This window comes from Tyto alba, unplaced genomic scaffold (genome assembly GCF_018691265.1).
Source record: "Tyto alba isolate M040663 unplaced genomic scaffold, T.alba_DEE_v4.0 Super-Scaffold_7, whole genome shotgun sequence".
Classification (NCBI taxonomy): Eukaryota; Metazoa; Chordata; class Aves; order Strigiformes; family Tytonidae; genus Tyto; species Tyto alba.
Genome location: NW_024881328.1, coordinates 13,081,716 through 13,102,273, shown reverse-complemented (window position 1 = coordinate 13,102,273; position 20,558 = coordinate 13,081,716). Strand labels below are relative to the sequence as shown.

The following is a 20,558-nucleotide window of genomic DNA, read 5'->3' as shown; positions in this document are numbered from 1 at the left end:
AATATGATGTATGGGTCACCTTGCAGTTACTGAAATACCGTGCAGCGAAGCCTTTTTACCACAGAGACTTTACTTTCTAAATGATGGTGAGGGTCACTTTAACTAGAACTTCTCCTTGCACTTTTCAAAACAAGAGCAGTCTCACCATGTTTCTCTGAGACTGAGTGTGCCTGGAAGCTATGCCCAGTTGAAGAAAACAGGTTGTGATTAAGATCTACTGAAATACCTGGAGCAAATCAGGGCTCTGTCTACACTGTTTGCATTCCTAGCAGCTGCAATGCACTTTCAGCTCAGGCTCCAAACTTCAAGACACCTTCCAACAGCCACTGACTGTGTAGACTGGGAGCCCACTACACATCTCATACTGCTTCTGGAAGAATACATGAGACATACAAAAGACAAAGTGGGCAGTTTTATGTTCGGACAGGACAAAAGATATGCTAGAAGTTGGAAGAAGCCAGTTACTGAAGATGGGCTACAAGGAGGGGCATTTGGAAAACGGCATTTCCCCATTTGTGGAAAACAAAGAAACTTCTTGCCATTCTAGAATTAAAAGCCTAAGTGGGTTGCCAGAGATGAAGGAAACAAGGGCAGGGAAAAAGAAGAAAAGGAACAAGTTTTGCAAGGATTCAACTATCAGCCATGAATAGCCCATGTTCAAAGGGTGACTCCTGGATTCAGAAGAGAAGCCAAACGTGGGGAGGAAAGCAGCAGAGATTACGTAAGTGCATTTTTTATTCTCCCTGGTTTTCTGAATCTTATTCTGCCTGAAAAGACAGATTTAATGGGTTAGAAATCCTCTGAAAATCCTATTTCTTTTATCTATCATACAGTCCTAGAGACATAAATTTTTGTCCAGAATGAGCTGGGATCTAGAAATACAAGGGTACAGAACTGGAAAAGACCACACGAGCAACCAAGTTTTACCCCCTGACCATTTATGGTGGTGTTTAAAAGCATGAAATGAAAATGCCTGTGCTAACAGATTCCTAGCTTAGCCAGGCCGAAGTGAGGCCTGCTAACTAGGAAGAGCTGCAGGGCACGCAAAAGCACCAGATGTTTGCCTGCTGAATGACTAATTGTGCCCTCACCCTTAGGAAAGTGTTCAAGTGGCATGATGAGACACATTCTTGGCTTCATAAACAGCTACTGTTAGCATTCAGTTGAAAATGTCATCGGAAGTCTGTGTATTTCAACCCAAGGTTGGAGTGGCTGAAACTGCTCATTCCCTTACCACCCCAACCAGCCCATGAAACAGATGCAGAGGTTCTCCAGTGAAACACAGCTGTAATCACTGGATTAGGTGTGGTTACGAGGATGAACACAAAGGACAACATGCAAGCACTGCAGCCCGCAGGGACGGGGCAGAGGGAGGGAAGGGAGCTGTCAGCATCTGGTGCGGGGCCGGGGAGGGCCCTGCCCTGCCAGGAGAGCAGCAGCCCGGGCGGCGGCAGACGGGAGCTTGCCCTTTGCTGACAGTGCGGATGGGAATGAGGAAAGGAACCGAGATTACAGGGCAAACAGCATGAGAAAGGCTGGAGCTCGGCCCATTTCCAGCCAAAAGAGCCACATAATTTACCAGCCTGTAAGAGAAGCAATTCGACTGAAGTTTGTGCTTGCCTTTGGGGGGATTTCTGACAGAGAAGCAGGAGACCTGCCTTCCTGCATTCAGCAGAGCAGATCCATGATCTCTAAGGACAACCTAACACAGCAGCACTTCCCTGCATCAGGAACCCATGACCTCCAGGCTACAAGACTGTCTTCATCCCCCTCGCTGAAGAGGGCAGCCAATGCCAAAAGGCTCTTTCTGAGAAGCAATGGTACTATGATTATCCTTTCCAGACTGGTGTCAATAAATAGCAACACCCTAGAGGTCCTCCTCTCCCCAGCAGGCATAACACCCCTAGCAGAAGAGGACAAGCATGGGGATCTGTTGTGACATGAGCCCTTCCTGATGGAAGCAGCATGCCAACCAAGCGTGCTCTAAATTTTTTACTATAACGCCCTGTCAGACTGCCAAAGGTATTAAATAACAAATCTGCTTATTTTCAACCATGATCACGGTTCAGTGCAGCCAAGTGAAAATAGTCCATTGCAGGTGGACAGCATATAAAGCACTACACCCAGCCCCTGGAGAGGGCACCCTGCCCTTAACGGCATGTATTCCAGCTGTACCGCAACAGATGTACAGTCCCCATTCAGCTTAACAAAATACTGGCTTTGGTAGACTCACTAGTTTAAAGGTAAAATATGCTATTGGCTCTAACTTCAGTTGTACAACATTGATACATTCCACCTTCTGTTAAAATATAATCTTGGTAGCTATCCATGTCTGAGGCAGTAATGAAAATCAACCTGCTTCTACAGACCACGACTCATACTAAATGAGAGGAATTGTGAACTGGGCATGCCAGTAGGTATGAAATGCAGAAACTTCTGAAACAGAAAAGATATGCACAGTCCTCAAGAATACTTGTTTCAGATTAGAAGACAGCACAAGTATCTTTAAAAGACAGCCTGATCCAAAGCTAATGGAGGGAATTTTAAGACACCCTCCCCCTTTTATTTCAGTGATCTTTGGTTCAGGTCCATAGCCGGAGGCTCGCAGCCAATTCATAGGCTTTAAATTCAGAAGGAACAAATACAGTAACTTTTTGAGGAACTTCTGGAGAGGTAGTTCTAAAGACACAATTTGCTCTCTGCATTTCAGTCGACGTTAAAGTTGGTGCCAACTAATCAAGTTGACGGGAACTACACTGGCAGCTGGACCCTTGCAATGTGCACTTGTAGAGGAGAGAATGGAGAGCATCTTCATTTGCAGCCGACTTCAAAGTCAAGTTAGCTAGTGTATCATGGGAACATGGACCACTGAAAGAGAGCCTTGGCAACTCTTTTGTAATCTCTTAGTCCTGAAAGGGAGCTCAACAATTAAAACTAGTGTGCAAGCCTTAATGCACCGGAGAGGTCTGGCTTTCAATTTGAATGCTGAGGTTTGGAGGATCATAGCCAACAGCAGTCAGAGAGTCAGCAGCTTGTTTCCAGTTCATGAACTCCATACTCAAGCTGGATTTCCATTCTGTTAAGGGAAGGGGTGAAGGGAAATAATTCAAGTTATCATGCCTTTGGGGTCTATATTTTTTTTTCATTTCTTTTTTTTTCCGCCCAGGCTGGCACATGTCAGTAGGAGCAAAGCCAACAATAGACACACAGTGTGTCAAGTGACTCACCGCTGATCACTGCTTGTTACTGGGAGCACAGGTGTGGAGGAATCTAAGAACGGGAAATGCAAACTTCTTGCATCAAAGGAAATAAGGGTGGCTAGTGCCAGCTGTTCTGCAAGTAATTTGGGGAACAAAGTGGAAGAGTTAGCAGGAGCTAACTGGTGGGAATCTAGTTTTTCTGCAAGCACTGCTCCAGCAGGGTGGGTTTCAGAGATAATGCTGCCAGCTTGAACAAGAACATCTTGTTTTTAATAGCACACATCTGTCCTTTCTGTTGTTTTGATGAAAGAAAGGGTCATTCCAAACAGAAATAACCAAATGGGAGCTGTTCTTCAGACTGATTTTTTCCTATGCACACAACTAATATGCAGAAATGAGAAACCATTTAAAATATACAGCATTTTTCAGACAATCCTTTAAAAAAATCTCTGATTAATTCTCACAACTCTAGAAAATGCTGTCTTTTTTTTTTTTTTTCCTTATGCTTTATTACTTCAGCAGAGAAATCTGATACTGACTTCCCATTGTTTGCCAAAGGCAATGAGTGAGTTGCAGGTAGGGATGAGTTTAGAAGTTAAAACTTACCAATTCCCAGGTTTGTATTTAAGCAATCATAGCACATGTCTCTCTCAGTCAATTCATGTCCCTTTCTAACTGTTAACACAGACCAAAACAGGTGACATTTATATAGGAATACTTGACTCCAAGCAATACTAATACTTGCAATTCTGTCCCTGGTCCAGTCTAAGTGTTCCCAGATCTTTACAAATCCCAGTGACCAAAGCCTCACAGCATCTCTGTGAGGTACTGTTTGCTTTGTAAGAGGACTGAGTAATGAAGCATGGAGTGTTCATATTCACACAGTAAGCCTGTAACAGGACTTGATGCTAGCCATGGATGCCAGGTCATTCCCAGATGTTTCAGGAATGCTCCAAGTCTTCAATCTATGTACAGATCAAGAGCCCATCCTGCCCTTCATTCAGTTCAGTTTTCAGCCAAAAGTATTCTCCACAAGAGGCACAGAAAAGATGCAAGAAGACGCTGTCCAGTGATCTTGAACAACCTCAACAAAACTAGACAACCACACACAGGAATTTTTTAGGGCAAAGGGACCAGTTACAGAAGACTCTATTGTTTTGGATCTCTAAAGAGATTTTTGGGCTGTGCGCAGTGTAACATGCATGCCATTTAACCTTTTAACATTGTTAGTTATAGGTGTCAATAAACTCAATAAGGGAACATTTGAAATCAGTCTCACCTAACTGTAAAATCGATGCTACCTGTCACAGCACAGTAAAACGCTACGGCTCCAGCAGTACTGTATGGTTTCAGCACCTAACTACACAAAAACACACACAGTGCTCCCTAGGATACTGTAGTCCTGCTAAACAATTTTCATTAAATGCCTCAAAGAGCTAAGGAGATTGTTATCTGAAAACAAAAAGAAAGCATTTAAACCACATCGCACTTGGATTTCAGATGTATTCCCACTGCTATTTGTGTTACAGAGACAGGTAGAGGTTCCACATGAGTGACACGGTACAAGTTGCTATTCATGGAGTAACTTCTCATCCCAAAAGAACTTCTAGTCTCAACGAACAAACCAGATTACACATACTCTCATATTCATTCACAGTGGAAAGTCAAGGCAGAGAGCACTCATCAGACATCCTCCTGTCCCTGCACCATCTGACCTCTGTGTGAGTTAGAACTTCCTGCAAAAAGGAAATTATTGCCCAATAATCCAGGATGTAAATCTGAATTGCAACAGGTATTTCCTGCTAACTCCCTGAGTTAATATTACAATATTACAGTCAGAACATCTTCTGGTTAAGAGGATTACACTAAACCACATAAAGACATTCTTTAGTTATGATTCCACCACAGGCAGGAGATGCAACCACCGCACAGGTAGGTATACCTGTGCCAGCTGACAAGGCACAGGCCGTATCAGCACAACCAACATCCTAGATACTTACTTGGGCAGTTGATGCCTTTGCATTTAAAATAAAGCCCTCGGAGTCATGAAGGAACAGCCCTCTTGCTTTCAGAGCTAAAGTATGTAGAGAAATAAAACTCTAAACCTGTTGGCTGCTAAAGATGTTTTTGTTTAAGTGACATATTTGTTCCTTCACAGTCCATCATCTGAGCAGGTTCAGCTACATCTAATAGTTCCAGTGAGGAAAAAAAGAACACAGAAACTGTAAGAGGAGATTTTTGTATGTCAGTATGTGTGTGAGTGGGGATGGTTTTATGAATTTAACCCATCCAAAGACAAGCAGGCGAAAAGAGCTGTCCCCATTAACATGGTATCACACAGCATCCAGTTGCCCCTCTCAGCTCTGACATTCGAGAGTCTCCTCCAAATGCCACCTCTGTTGCCCGCAGTCCTGAAGCAAAGCCAGGAGGAAGCAAAGCACATGTGGCATGCTGCACTCTAACAGCAGAAAGGATGTTTTGGCTGCTGACTCCACAGTACACCCTTTCTTTCATTAAGGATATGTCCAAACAGTATTTCACTGGCAGACACGGTCTTCTGCCCAGACTCAAGACAGCCATTTACAAGTCTTGTTCACCTGCATCCTTAATTGGGGCTCTCATTTGGCTGTGGCCTCTTACCTCCCTTTCCCACATAAGAAACTCCAGCTCAGGAGAGGAAGTGCTTTAAACTCTGACTAATTAACTCAGCAGGAGGAAGTCAGAGCTCAAAATCTACCCTCCCCAACTAGAAACTCCTTATCCTGCAGTTAGGAAATATGAAGTTGCTGACAACTCTCAAAGACTCCTCCCACAGGACATTTCTTTCTCCCATAACTTCTGGGGAATTTCTCCTATACAGTCTCACCATAAAAAATCCTGGGAAAGTGACACACACAGTGACACACACCTTCCCAGCGGCAAGTGCAGAGACACTAAGGACATGCACATGGCTTTGCTATCGTACTTGTTCAAATGAAGCTTCCAACCTCCGAGATGAGTTGTGCAATGAAGACAAGGATAAGCACTTGTGACTAAATTGTTCTGCTCTGGCACAGCAAGGCCAGGCAGCAAGACACCTGCACACCGCTCTCAGCTCTGCCACTGACTGCACACCTCAGTACAAAGCCACTAAACACCAGCAGCCAAATCTGAAAATTAGGTGCCCTGCTGGAGAGGTATGGCTCCAAGATCTCCAGTGTCTTTAACTTTCCTTAACTTCCATCTGCTTTGAGCTTTCAGGACTCCTGAGACCAGAAATGCACAACCAGGCATCCAAAAATGGAGGCTGTACCTCATTAGCCTATATGAAAAGCCATGTCCTCTGGTGTTCTACACGAGTGGCATACAGCCATATACATCTTAGTATGGCTAGGCCTAATAATACAACATGGGGATGTTGCATATTGGCCCTAATCTCTCTCTGTTTCACTTTATCCTCCTCTAAAATGAAAATAAATAATACCCACACAGCATGGTAAAGCACTTTGTAATCCCCAAATGAAGGGTTCTGTAGGTGTGAAGCATTCATAAGATGTATTTATTTTCAAACTGCAGGAAAGCTTGCTGCTGTGTTCCCTGGCTGTATTTAGCAGACCTCTCTGCTGTGCAGATCTGAAGCAGACATCAGGGAAAGGAATGCTGTGATAATCAACTCCTAATCCCGCAATCTATTTGTTCTACTAATTAAAGGAATATTTACTCAGGAAGCAGGTTTACACTAGATGAATAGTTTCTAAGAACAAAATGATTTAATTATGTGTAGATGCAAGAAGCATACTACATATTAAGTAGATTAATTTATGCTCACTAAAAATACAGGCAAAATTGCTGCGTGGCTATTAATTTTCTATGTTGGAGAAAAGAAAGGGTAAGAAAGGGTTCACAGAGTTGTCTGCTTTAGAATCTTATTTAAAAGTGATCTGCATTTTTTTCATAAACATAGTAAGTCCTCTGCATAAGATAACTTCATTTACTCATGGCACTTTATAAATAAATTGTATTCTAGACTAAAAGAATAAATTTTATGGAATTAAGTAATAGAGCAAGTGAAGCACCTGGAGCAAGGAATAAAGCGAAGCACCTGGAGCAAGGAATAAAGTAGGTTTTTAAGTGATGACGTGATGTGTGAGGACGAACAGGTTAAAGTACCACATAGCATAGTTAAAAAGAGAGTCCCTACAGGAGCCAAGGCAGATCAGGCCAGTGCTGAAGAGTGTTTGATTACACATGTACTTGCAACATATGTGACCTTTCCATTCCAACGTTCTGTAGTGAACACCAGACATGGTGTGGCTATAAGAAAGCAAGAGGCAACTTACATGAGTTGTGTGGAAGACTCTGTGCCGACAGCTATCTTAGTTAAAACACAAGACAGATTCCCAGACTCCAGAAGATGACACAAACACTTGAGCAGAGGAGTAAAGAGAAGGTCTTGGTGGGGCTTCAAACAGCAAGATGGTAACTTTGAACTGAATGAATTGCTTTAGTTATTGAAAAAGCTGATAAAGCAACACAACATTTTGGTATCAAACTAATTTGTCAGAATTGTTCATTTGATGACACTCTGGATAAAAAAAAAAATGTTTCTTAACAGTTACCATAGGTATTCATAAGGTATTCATCAACAGCATTTGGCTTTGCTTTATAAGAAAAAATAATTTCCCAAAAAGGGCAGGGACTACTTCAAGGCCCTTCTGCTTTAACATGAAGAATTCATCATATTTCTGCTGTCAAACAAGAAAAAGCGACTGTGACTGCAGAACTCTCATTCACTGCCTCCCTCTACGAGCTTAGACAAGTGACTCAACTTCTCTTTGCTTCAGCTTCTTCCCTGGTAAAAAGGAAATTTGTTCACTTAGGAATCATAAAAGACAACGCAATGGATTTGATATATTACAGCTGGATAAGGCACAAAATAACATGACAACTTTTTTGTAAATTCTTCTTCCTGTCCTCTACATGTGCTACTAAATATAGCAGAGCAAGACAGTTCTAGTTGATTCTTGTCTTTCTTCTTACTACTGCCTTTCATTTTCTGCACAAGCTTCCTCCTTTTTCAATATCCTTGAAAAACAAGAATAATTTACTGGCATCTCACTACACTTCAGTGGCGTGTTACCACCTCGTTTCATACCAACCAGAAAGTTAGCTTTTCCCTTTTGTTCCTGTGTTTGCAAGTATGTAGAAGACTGCAATTCTCAAAGATACAGACTTTATCCTACAAGTAAAGTTTTAAGGAGTCTTGCTGAAATGGAATAAAACTAGTCTTGTGGGTGAAAATTCAGAGACTAATGTATTTTAAGCACATCTCCAGTTCCTACCAAGTTTTAGCTACTGCTGAGTTCAGCTGAGCCTGTGTTCAGCTGAATAGTGGAGGTACAATTGATGCTGTCTGAGGTCAGTGAATGGACTAGATGACACGTCAAGATCTGTTCTATGAAAGTCTGGCCATCAATATATTAAATTAGTGTCTGACTGTTTATCAGATGCAGCTCAATATTTCATTACAATGTTTAAATCTCAGCCTTTTAAAAAATACAAACCAGAAATTTAAAAGGATATGGGAGAGAGGAAACACAACCTTTGAAACCCTCTGTGAAACAGAGGGGCCAGAAAAATACAAAGAGCTCTGTAGGATTTTGGAAATTAATAGCAGCCCATTTTATCAAATAAATGCTGTTGTAGCTGAAACAACACATATTGCAGACACATTTGTAGCTTTCTGTCTTACAGAGAAGCCAAAGTTTTCAGGGAATGAATCTTCCTGCATCAATCTGCTTTGAAGTGCTTCCTACAATCATGATAATCTGTTCCAGAAACTGGTCATAATAGAAAACACCATTTCAAAGCAGTCTACAAAGCACATTTCTGAAAATGCTTTCAGTTACACCTCAATTGCAAATATGCCACTGAGCCACTTACTTCTTCATCGGGGAGGGTTGGCTGGGATAAGCATGCATTTTTCCTGATCTCCTGCCTTTTAATCATGTCTATCAAGTCATTGTAACTGACAGACATGTTAGCTTTGCTATTCAAAACAAATAAGAGATGCCTAAATTATACTGCTGCATTTTAAAGAGGTACTGTCAGATTGAAAACCTGGGGCCAACTCATGCAGCCCTGACTCAGGTAGAATGCCAATTTAGAAAGCAAATAGTCCTCAGATAAGAACTGCAAGACATGAACTTCTTGGATTTTTTAAATGAAAAATCTGATTTTAACTTACAGAAATGGAACTTTTGCTACTGATGTCCCTTGGTGCAGGATCAGGCCCTTGTATCTTCTACAAATAGACCATTCGAGCAGCAGACATCGGATTATTTCCAACTTTTTATACTATTAATTTAAACCCTGATTCTACCAGGTAGAAGTCTGCCATGTAAATAACCCCACTGGCTCAGGTCCTTGTGATAATTTCACTGAAGCACTTCAGTAGTTCATTTGGTCTATTTGTGGAGAAAAGTCTTACTCAACCCAAGTAAAAACTTCCGAGGTTTGTTTTCCTTCATCAGTTGAATCAGCTCGTGAAAGGAAAAAAAAAATAAAAGCATGCCTCATTATTTTACTTCTGCTTCTAATCAATTACTTCTGCATCTCATGCTCAACTGTTTTGGAAGTTTAAAATTCAATAGAAATAGAGATCTTGTTGTTTTGGGTTTTAATTAAAACTGGAAATGCTTGTCTCGGCGCTGGGTTTTGCAATGGCATAATCTTGCCGACCTAATTTTGGAGTGTGCCTTTGGACCAATAGCACTCCTACGCAATCTTTTCCCATAGCTACAAACTTGTCTTTGAGTTTTGGGGCTTATACTACTAGTCCTCAGCCAAGCACAACTGCAGCTCTTCAATGAGGCTGCACTACTGTATCTGAGTGTAGGATTGGGTTCTTCCACTTTTCATGGACATCCAAGTCCTTTGAGAGCTTTGTAAATGGATACCGGAGTAGGCTGCCAGAAAACAAAGAGTTTTCATTAAATGATAACATCTTTCCAAACTAAAAACAGAAATTGTAATACTTATGGGAAGGTTCTAGTCTCCTCATAGCATAAGTATCACAGTTAAGGTTAGTGCAGCCCAACGGTATACTAGCATAACTTTCAGAAATAATTTAAGAGTGTTTGCCTGGTGTTAGCAATCAATAACTCAGGCCAGCAAATTCTCATCCAGATGTCATTTCACTGAAACAAGTAACACTTCATGCATTTCTACAGATTACAAAAGTGAGTTTTATTCTGCAAGCTCAGATCTTATACTTGCAAGAACAGAATGGCTTCCTCACCAGAAATTCAACCTGAACTCTGCCCTCAGTTAAAGTGTCTCTTTTCTCTTTGCCTACATCACAGTGCTCCTGAGTGAGAGTCTGGTTATGCACAGGCAAAGTGCAGACAGATGTTTTGACATTTCCCTGCCAAGAGCTCCTCTGATACAATGCTGCTCTGATTTACAAGCAGTGCTGTTGTTGCAGTCCCTACCCACCTCCTAGCCATCTTCCTCTCCCAGTAAAAACCTGCTGTTGCCTTTTACCACTACAACTACTCCAGTTCTTCACCAGGTATGTATCACACCAGGCTCCTCATGCCAAGAGCTTTCTATACCACTAACCCCATTTTCTGCCTTCCAACTTTATAGTCCTTATCTCCTGGTATCTATCTATCTGCCCAGATCTGCTCTGCAATCTCTGCTGTTGCAGTTCTCCCAAACCTTTGCAGCTGTCATTGCTACTGTCTTCTTTGGCCAGTAGCATCCTTAGAAAGCATTCAGAGAAGAGCTATCAGGCAATTAGCATTGAAAAAACACAGAAGAATCCAGTATCATACTGAAATATCACAGAGAAATTAAGAGATTACTTGATTACAGTTCACAAGTACTTCCACAGCAAGAAAATGTGATACTCTGCTCTCCAGATGAGAGCATAACAGGACCAAGAATCTAGCAACTGACAAACTAAGAGGTAACATAATTGCACAGGATTGCTGAATTTTAAATACTTAACCAAGAACTGCAGGATGTTTTCTTCCTTCAGAAATATTTAAATCGAGATTGGATGCTTGTTTAGAATAGTAGACCAGCTTGAGCATGAATCAGATCAGGGAAGTTCTGTGCCTTCAGGGGAGACAGATAAAATGACTAAAAGCACCCTTCTGGAGTCACCATCCATCACTGTGGGAGGAGGGTCTAGATGGGAAAGAATTTCAGGAATCAAAGGTAAAATGTTCTATTACAAGTCAGCATTCTTCATTTGAGTAAAGACCAAGTAGCCATAGAAAAGACTGCTTCCCTAAAGTATATCATCTGCAAATCTGCCAATGAGTTTTCAATGAAAAATTAAATTTAGGTTTGTGAGCCTTGATACACTTTGTTTTTACGAAACTAGGAATGGAATATTACATTGGGAGTAATCTTACCCAGTCATCTTAACTAATTTAGCATTTTGGATGTCTTAGCTTATGAACTTTACAGACAGATTCTTGGCAAAGAAGTATGGCATTGTAACTTCAGCCTTCTTAAAATTAACTCACACCGGCTATTCTCAGTAGTGCCATCATTATATGTGAAACTGTGCTCAAATGAAGAATCAATAAATAAATATGAAGAAGAAATTTAGGGAAAAAATGAAGTGCTATTAGCATTCCAGGAGTATAATAAACTCATAATTCTCTGAGGCAAAGCAGTGAAGCCTGGATTTGCAAAGCAACCACAGACAAGGAGGTGTGCAAAGCTCATTCCAAATATAAGTTGGTTTAATATTTCAAAGACCCATTAGAGCAACACACAGCATTGGCAATATCATGGTTTGTATTCCTGATGTACAGTCCTCAACAAATACATAAGGTATCTAGTAAACTACCCCCTCGGGAACAATTTCTGTTGGAATGTTAAATTTTAAAGATGTTAATCACTTGCTTTTGTTTTAATTCAGTATATACTGATGCATGCCCAGTGTGCATATAAAAATACAAAATACAGGAGTGATTGCTAGTTCATCTTCAAAATATTGGGACCAATTGTGCACATGTGATCAGCATACTTTTTTTCTCAAACTGTTGTCACACTAACTTCAACAGAACTGCTTAGGTGTGTAAAGGATTTGCATGATCAAGTTACCTACTGGCAATGTTTAGCAAAGAGATAAATGCATAGTCTTGTAAGGCACAAGTCTAGGGCTCTGATGCAGGAAAGCAATGAGATTAAATATTTTGTTTCTAGGATTTAACTACATATTTAGATTTAAGTATGTAAATAAGTGTTTTCAGGGTTTATAACCTTGCCTCTACCACTAATGTACTCTATGACCTTGAGCAAGTCACGTAAGACCAGACTTTTCACAAGTCTCAAAGTCTAATTTGCACTGGTTTCAGCTGCTGACAATCCTACTTGGCGTCTATCTGCATTGTTACATTTCATGATACCTTTAACAGATGAGCACAAAATTCTCCAGGCCACAGGCCTTTTATGCCTCATTTTCTCTCCCTGTGGAATATTACTTCTGACTGCTGAGCATGGTTGTCGAAATAAGGGTAAGTTGTACTATTATATCGCCCAATTATCCTCACAAAGCAGGAACTGTATAATTCTTCATAATTTGTATTATGTGTTACTTGACATCATCCTTCATCAGTACTGGAACTGTGCATAGTTGCAGTGCATAGTCCTATCTGGCTCATGTTGAATAAAGTATGTATCTTTATCCTGCCACAAGCCACTAATGATATTCTTTCCCCTGTTGTCTTTTATTTTAAGTAGGTGGTTACTAGCTGCAATTACAACTAAAAGCTAAGCTCTCTCAGACTAGAGGAGCACCTTGGACACAGGCAGAAACTGAGTCTCAGTTTTGTATTTTCAATGAAAATGCCCTTCATATGTGGAGTGGATCTCAAAAAGGTCAGAGAGTGAAATATTAAGTGATTTATAAATATAGACTGATTGCTCTGTCCAAACCATGTGTTTGAAAATCTCCTTCTGGCACACAATCATCTTCAATCAGGAAGAGAGACCAGAGAAAGAAACGTGGGGCAGGGCAGGGGGATCTGTAATCACTCTAACAAACTTTTGAGATCTAGCCAATTTTTCCTTCCCTGCATTATATATACAGACTCTAAAAAGCAACTCTTTCTACGTTCTTGAATTTACTGTATTATCCTGTCAAACTGAGTTATCCAGAGCGAACTTCCTACCCTTTCCTTTCTTATTTTTTTTTCCTTTAATCTTTGATCTACTGTAAATCAGCATTGTAGGAGATAAATAAGCAACCTTTAGCTGAAACAGCAGGCTAAACAGCTTCCACGTGGCCAGGCAAAGCAATTAAACCTGCCCAACAGGTCATCTGTAGTCACCACCCTCTTACCTTAAGAGACTGGCCCCGAAGTGTTCCCAGATTTAGTTCTTAAGCCTACCTCTGAGTCGTGCAGATGGTCCCAGCAGCCACTCAAAACCTCTTTGAAGTTACTATGAATCTACACAGCCAGGTAAGCTTGTTGGCCCCAATTCTGTTGCAAGAATGAGGATGTGGCCAAGGTCTCATCAGAGTTTGTTTCCTGCCCCTCGAGAAGACAGGCAGGATCTCCTTTCTCACATAACTAGTCATAACTGTCACAGTCATATTTTGGAAACACCAAATTGATCTCTGAGTCAGGACACTTTCATACCACATAAGAATTTTTCATTCTGTTATCCTTTCAAATAAAGTTAAAGCTATTTTTTCATTTTTACTCTACATCAGTACCCTGCACAAGGCTTGCACTTGAAATGAAAAATCCTACTTTTAAAATGACAAACACTGAGCACAGGACATTCGTTACCACTAAAAAAAAACCTCTCTGTCTGAGGAGGAACATAATTCATTCACTGATACACGCACCCACATATTCTCCAGGGAGTTTCACAAATTCACATGCACTCCCAGCACTAAATTTTGCATTTCAGTCTAGGCATTAGCTATAAAAGATGTGTAAAATCTTATGTAGTTAGACAGAAGCTGTTCCCTATTGGCTACAAAATAAGCAACTTAGGTGGCTCCAGGGTATAAAATTATTCCAAAAGGGGTGTGGAAAAAATTACACTGCATAAATTGATTCCAGATCCACCTGTTCCAGGTGCCAGTAAATATATTTGTTAAAGCCATCTGCTTGTCTTAAAAGCTAACAGTTTTTGAAGACTATGCACAAGCAATCTGCAAAATATACAAACTTCAGAAGCCACAAACCCTTAAACTGCAAATGGCTTATAGATCATCTATGTAGGACATAGCCTGGCTGTTCTGCAGGACTGCAGACAGCATCTCTGCTTAACATCTGAGCACATCCAGCATCAGGGTAAGTCCTCCATAGCACGGAGGGTTCAAGGCTACTGGAGGATCCATTTGGCATCACCAGATCCTCACATGCTTTTCCCAGTTACAGAGGCTGCCTCGTGGGTCTGAAGTTATCATTAAGCTTTTGAGTGCAGCACAATATTTGGCAGAGATAAAACCGATGACTGTGGTTCTCCTCTGCAGGTTGCTACGTCTCAGCTGATCACATGTTGCTGCACAATGGATAAAGTCTAACCTTTGAAACTGGCACTCTGCAATTTATTTGGCTTCCAGCAACAGCCTAATAGGGAGTACTTCATATGTTGAGACTAGCAAGCCCACAAGCATTTAGCCTGCTCAACAAAGCAGGTGACCCATAGAGGTCAGGCACCGCTACAGTTTGTGTTTATCAGGGTCTGATCATGTAGGGTGCTGTTTCCCGGAGACGCGTTAACAAGAATGAAGAACATGTAGCACCTTGTAAGATCAAGCTCCTTCACAGCAGCTTCTGGGAAGAAAATATCTTGTGCTGTCTCCACAAATGACCCCTTACTGAAAAACAATGAAATTACATACATGATTCATAAACTCCCAAGGTGTTCACAATTGATTTGGGGATTAAGACTAGTAATCAGCATGTTTACTTGTGATCTCATTTAAAGCTCACTAAAAAGTTAATAAAGACACACCGGTCCTTAACCAGCACAGTGCTTTGGTATATGCTTAATTATAAGCACATGAATAGCCCTGTCATCAATTCAGAGTCATACTCTGTAACTTGGTAACATCCTTCACATGCAAATTACCTCCCAGACTTACTACATTCCAAAAGAAAACAAGCCCGTTTGGTTCGTAGATACATATCTGATAACAGTAATACTTCTAGAGTATCACTACTCATACACACATCAGAAAATCACTGAGCGATTTTGTGTGGACCTTACAACTTTGCACTTTGTATGAGTGCTGAAGCAGAGGTAACTTTGGGAGTCACAGCGCTGTAGTCAAGGAGACCTTGCATAGCGAAAGTCACAGTTGTGCTGTCGGAGCTCTGCTGTACTTTGCTCACATGGTTTGAGCCAGGGGTAAGGAATAACTGCTGTCATGCAGTATTTCTCTGGACAACAATGAGAACAGAGGTGAAATAAATACTGAGGCTAACTGCGCTTGAAGAATAATCTCCAGCAAGCAAGCCACTGTCCACACAAGTTGCAGACTCAAATACCTGGTAAAGTCCTGTGTTTCATATTCAGACGGCTCCCACTGAAACTAATGAAAATCGCCACCATGGACAGAGATGAGATGAGTCCTGGTACTGGGCATGCTGGAGGAGGCAGCAGCCCACAGTGTAAAAGGAAGCGAAACAATCCCTACAGTCAGACTAGATAACATACTCCCTTCAGTGAATTAGGGTTTCCCTCCTTAAAAAGAAAAAAATGTAACAGAATGATAACAAAGAACTGTTGACTTGATTCTCAAAGTAAACACCACTCATATTTGGACACTGCCTGTTTTAAGGCATAGCAGGGGTAGCGCTATAATATTCCATGTTTGTCTCCTGGATTAAATTACAAGGATTCAACCTAAAATAGCAGCAGTTCACCTTCACAGTATTCAGTCTGTAAAAGGTAAGACCATCACTTAAGACTGACTTTGCAATCTCAGCATGACTTGATACTACGTACCTGCTGCACAACCAACACCAATGAATTTCACTTCTGAATTGCCTCCACCACTATCTGCAGATGATTAAATTTTCCTTTTTCAGTCTTACAGCAGAAACAATCTGGTTGGGCACGATCTGAAGAGAGGCAAATCCAGCTGCAGACTTCTCACTGGACTACACCTAAACCCCAGATCTTGTCACTGCCCTGGCTGTGACAGACTCCTTACTCCTCACCACTTCCCCACTCTCTTGGGACCAGTCTGTACTCGCTGCTGCAGCTCTTGCCATGAAGGCAGTGAGCAACACTTAGAAGACCTGACACAGCTGGAGACCAGTGTATGGTTTTCTAATGACAGGCCCTCAGTAAAATTACCCATGGCTCTCAGTAAAAAATGAACTAAGAAATGCTAATCTAATGATTCCAGGCATATAGATAAATAAAAGGTGAAAAGGCTTTTAAATGAATGCTAAAACCAATATTTCATAAGACAGATCAATATATTTCTCTAGGCTGGAAACAAATGAGTTCTCAAAAAAAGTTAAATTTAGAGAAGAAAATATTTTCTTACTACAGAAAACAGTGATGACAATTCCTTGGAGGGCATTTATACGAACAGCAACCCAAAGCTAGGGCTTCATCATGCTCTCCCCAAAGTCAGTGGAGTAAGAACAGGTTAAGGTTACTGCTGTCAGCTTACTTCACATGAACACAAGTAGCTTTGCAATCATACAGCTTTGTCCTTAATTTCCAAGCTTTCACTGGTCAAACCAGCACATGGAAGTGATGCAACCACAAAGTAAAACAGTGACAGATTTCATCCTGCATCTTTTACATAGTCAATTAACCTCCCTGATGCCTTTACAAGGAATCACCTGGATAAGGGCTACCGGTTAACACCCTGAATTCTCAGATCCCAGTAGATACAGCATGCATCAGGACTCAAGGCAGACAGGCAGCCGCACAGCGGATTGCTTTGTGGTATTGTTTGATACTGCCCCCTTTTGCCAAACAGCAAGTCAACAGCCTAGACTTCACACTGAAACTTTTCATGTCATCTATTTGTTTTCAGGAAAAGACATTCGTGCAAATGGTTTTATTTAACCCTAGCATGACTGTTCACATGATTAATAATCCTGACTAACATAGAAATACATTGTCAAGGCATGTTTAATATCAGAATGAGGCTGCTCTCCAGGAACATTTCCTCAAGCAAGGACCCATCCCGTCCCAGCCCAAGTCAAGCAGGACTTTTGCAACTGACTACAAGGTAAGAAGCAAAGATTATAAGGTCTGGGTATGTTACCCCAAGTCAGCTGTCTGCCTGCAGAATAAAGGGCAATCATACTGGATGACCAAAGCCATGTTGTTTGGGCACTTTTCTCATCTTAACACAAAACAACTAAAATCTCATGGCACCACCTGTACCGAGTTTCTGTCAGGCTACACGCGTTCCTACTGAACCCACCGCCACACCATCTTTTTGAGTCTATATGAACTGACTGGGGCTGCCTAGTTAAAAGTCATTTCCCACACAGACCCTCATCCCCTACATCTCTGTTCAAGTCTTTTGTCTTCTGAGGTTGTGCTTTTTCACTCACTGGAGTTTGCACATTTTCTCCTCCCTGGCTGCCCCAGCTCTTTGCGGGAAGGGAGGGAGGTCACGGAGGGCAGCCACTGCCAATTCCATCAGCCCAACGGACTGGGGGGCTGAACAAAGCAGATATCTATATTCTGAATGTGGGATCTTTCTCCCCCTACTATGACTTCAGGATTAACATGTTCCTGACAGGGGGGACAAAAACTTAACCTCTCTGAGGAAAGAAGGCAAGATAAAGAGAAAAAAAAATGGAGGAATTACCTCCACTTCACTGAAAAGGCAAGAGGCATAACAAAATGCAGAGAACTCCTACTATAGCCTGCCTATACAGAGTCTACTTACCATCCAAACCAATCTGAACAGAAAACTTTTAGTCCAAATGGGAGAAAAACTGAAAAAATATATGGATGATTCAAACAGCTGTTTAAAAATGAAATCTCTATTAAAAAAACTGGTTAAATATCAGCAGGATTTTTCTTTTTTCTCATTGCCGCCTTCTCTGCAGTTTATGACCGGTTTTCTCCCTTGGGTGCTTACAAATCACATGTATAATCAAGAGAGCACTTTTCTGTATGAGTAGCTTGTTCCAGCTACTCTCAACTCCTCCTCCTCCTTGCCTTCACTCATCCAGGATCTCTACTGATCTCAAACAGCAGTAAGAATCAAAGCCCCTTTTAACTCTTAGTTTAGTTTGTTTCTATTTTGTTCGCAGTGCAGCCGTCCTGGGGTCTCAGCCTGCCACTGAACCCGTCCAGAGGCAAAGAGAGCTAACCTCTTGCCGCTCAGACTATAATTTAGGAAAAGAAGTATTTTCTGTAATGAGAGGGAACACTTGCACAAAAAAAATTAAACTTCACTATGATCCCAAACCCATATATCCATACATAAATAGTTCAAGGGGGAAAAATAAAAATAAAACACAACCAAAAATAAAAACAAAAGAAAAAACATCCCAGGACCTGGCATCTACCATGTTTGGAGACCTTTTTTAAGGACAGGAAATTGTCTCTGAGTCTAAACTGAGCCAACAGAGGACAGTGAACCTTTAGGACATAGATACTCCTCTATATTTACGCTCCACCTAAAAGCCCATGAACAGACAGGTTCAGACCGACTTGGCAAGCACACCTTTTGTTTGTTTCCTCTGAGGCATAACAGTAAGTGTGCTCCTGGGCAGCACCGGGGAGCAGAGGGTTGTGCTGGAAAACACAGATCTCCAACTTCTGGTGTGGGTGTTGGAGCTGGATTTACAAAGGTTGTTTCTGGGAATCCTCCCACCCATCCCCTCCCCGCCGCCCCATAAGTTTCTAACAATACAGGGAGCTAAGGAGCTGCACAAGGCGCTCTGCTTCCCTCTCCCTCTCCCCTTCGCTTTTGATCTCCATCAGGACGTGAGCTGAAATCTAATGGGCCACCCCTACCACAAAGACAAATTACCATCTGAAAAAAAAAAAAAAATCATTAATATCCCTCCGTGTAGGCTATCCGGCTTGCCACCACTGCACCCCCTTCCCTCTCGCCACAGCCCCGCTCAACGGGTTTAGGGAGAGCTGGGAAGGTGGGGGGGAGAGAAAGAGGAAATAAACCACCTCCACTGCCACCTCCTACCTAACGTCCTCTCCAGCGCCTCCGGACTGCAAAAACATCGACAAGAAAAGCCCCTTTGGCTCCACAGCCCGCGGGGGGCAAGAGGACGGCGCACGGAGCGCCGGGCACAAGCACCCACCCGCGGCCCCTCCATCACCCCGCGCCGGGGGCCGCAGGGCCGGGCAGCAGCCCGAGCTCCCCACCTCCCCGCGCCTCCCAGCCCAGCGCAGCCCGCTCGCCCCGCTCCCCCGCCAAGTTGGGAAGTTTGCGCGCCCCCCTCCCCGCGGCCGGGCCCGCCGCCCGCCCCCCCCGCCACCCCGGACCCGCCGCCTTCCCCCCCCGCCTCCGCCGCGCTTACGGGGTGGCCGCCGGGCTCCCGGTGCGGGGCTCACCGGCACATCGCGCTCCGGCTGCCGCAGCAGCGGGGGCAGCCGCGGCGCGGCGCGGCTCGGCGGGGCTGGGCTCGGCGCTCGGAGCGGAGCGGAGCGGAGCGGAGCGGCGGCTCTTCCCACCCCGGCGCTCAGGGAGCGCCGCCTCGGGCCATGCGAGCGGCTGCGGGCAGCGTCCCCGCGGCGCGGCCGGAGTTGGGACCCAAGTCCTCCCCTGCGCTCCGCTGCCTCTTCCAGGCGGCTCCGATCAGCGCGGCTTCAACTCTTTCCATCGGAGACCGGGGGGGAGGAGGGGGAGGAGGCGGAGGAGGAGGAGGTAGGGAAGGAGGAGGGAGCTAGGGGCTGGCAGCCCCAACTCGCACTGATGTCAACTAATATATTCAAAGTTCAACAGGGCATTTCTTCGCAGGCGAATCGCCCTCGCCGCCCCCCCCCGCTGCTCGCGGCCGGCCGCCCCGGCCCGGCGGGGGGTCCCGCGAAGCCCTGGGGCGCTCCGCGGCCGCGCCCCCTGCGGAGGGGGCTCGGCGGGACTGGCCCGGGGGAGTCGGGGCTAAGGGGGATGAGAGACTTTTTCGGGCGGGTAGGTTCAAGTGCCGCCGGCGCGGGGAGGGCTGAGGGTGGAGGAGAGGCACCAGCTGAGAGCGAGGATAAGAGCCAGCGGCGGAGGGATGTACTTAAATCCCGCCTGCAGACACCGCCCGGCAGGGGCAGGGCTGGCAGAGAGCCCCGGGCGGAGCGCGGTCCCCCCGTCCGCGGCCGCTCCCCTCACCCGGGGCCCGGGCTCAGGCTGCGTCTCCCCGTCGCGATGTCCGCCCGCTCTCCGGGCCC

General features: G+C 43.5%; 1 protein-coding gene across 7 annotated transcripts in view; it reads right to left on the bottom strand.

The window, feature by feature from the left end:
- SEMA5B (semaphorin 5B) overlaps positions 1 to 20,558 on the bottom strand; it is a 270,332-nt gene extending 249,774 nt beyond the window's left edge. For 4 of the 7 annotated variants that reach the window (XM_033003412.2, XM_033003408.2, XM_033003410.2 and 1 more), the window contains exon 1: positions 19,700 to 20,272. The gene's annotated coding sequence lies outside the window, so the exon portion shown is untranslated. Of the gene's footprint in view, positions 1 to 19,699; positions 20,273 to 20,499 lie in introns of those variants that run through there. The other 3 variants (XM_033003409.2, XM_033003411.2, XM_042784212.1) reach the window with 2 other exon arrangements.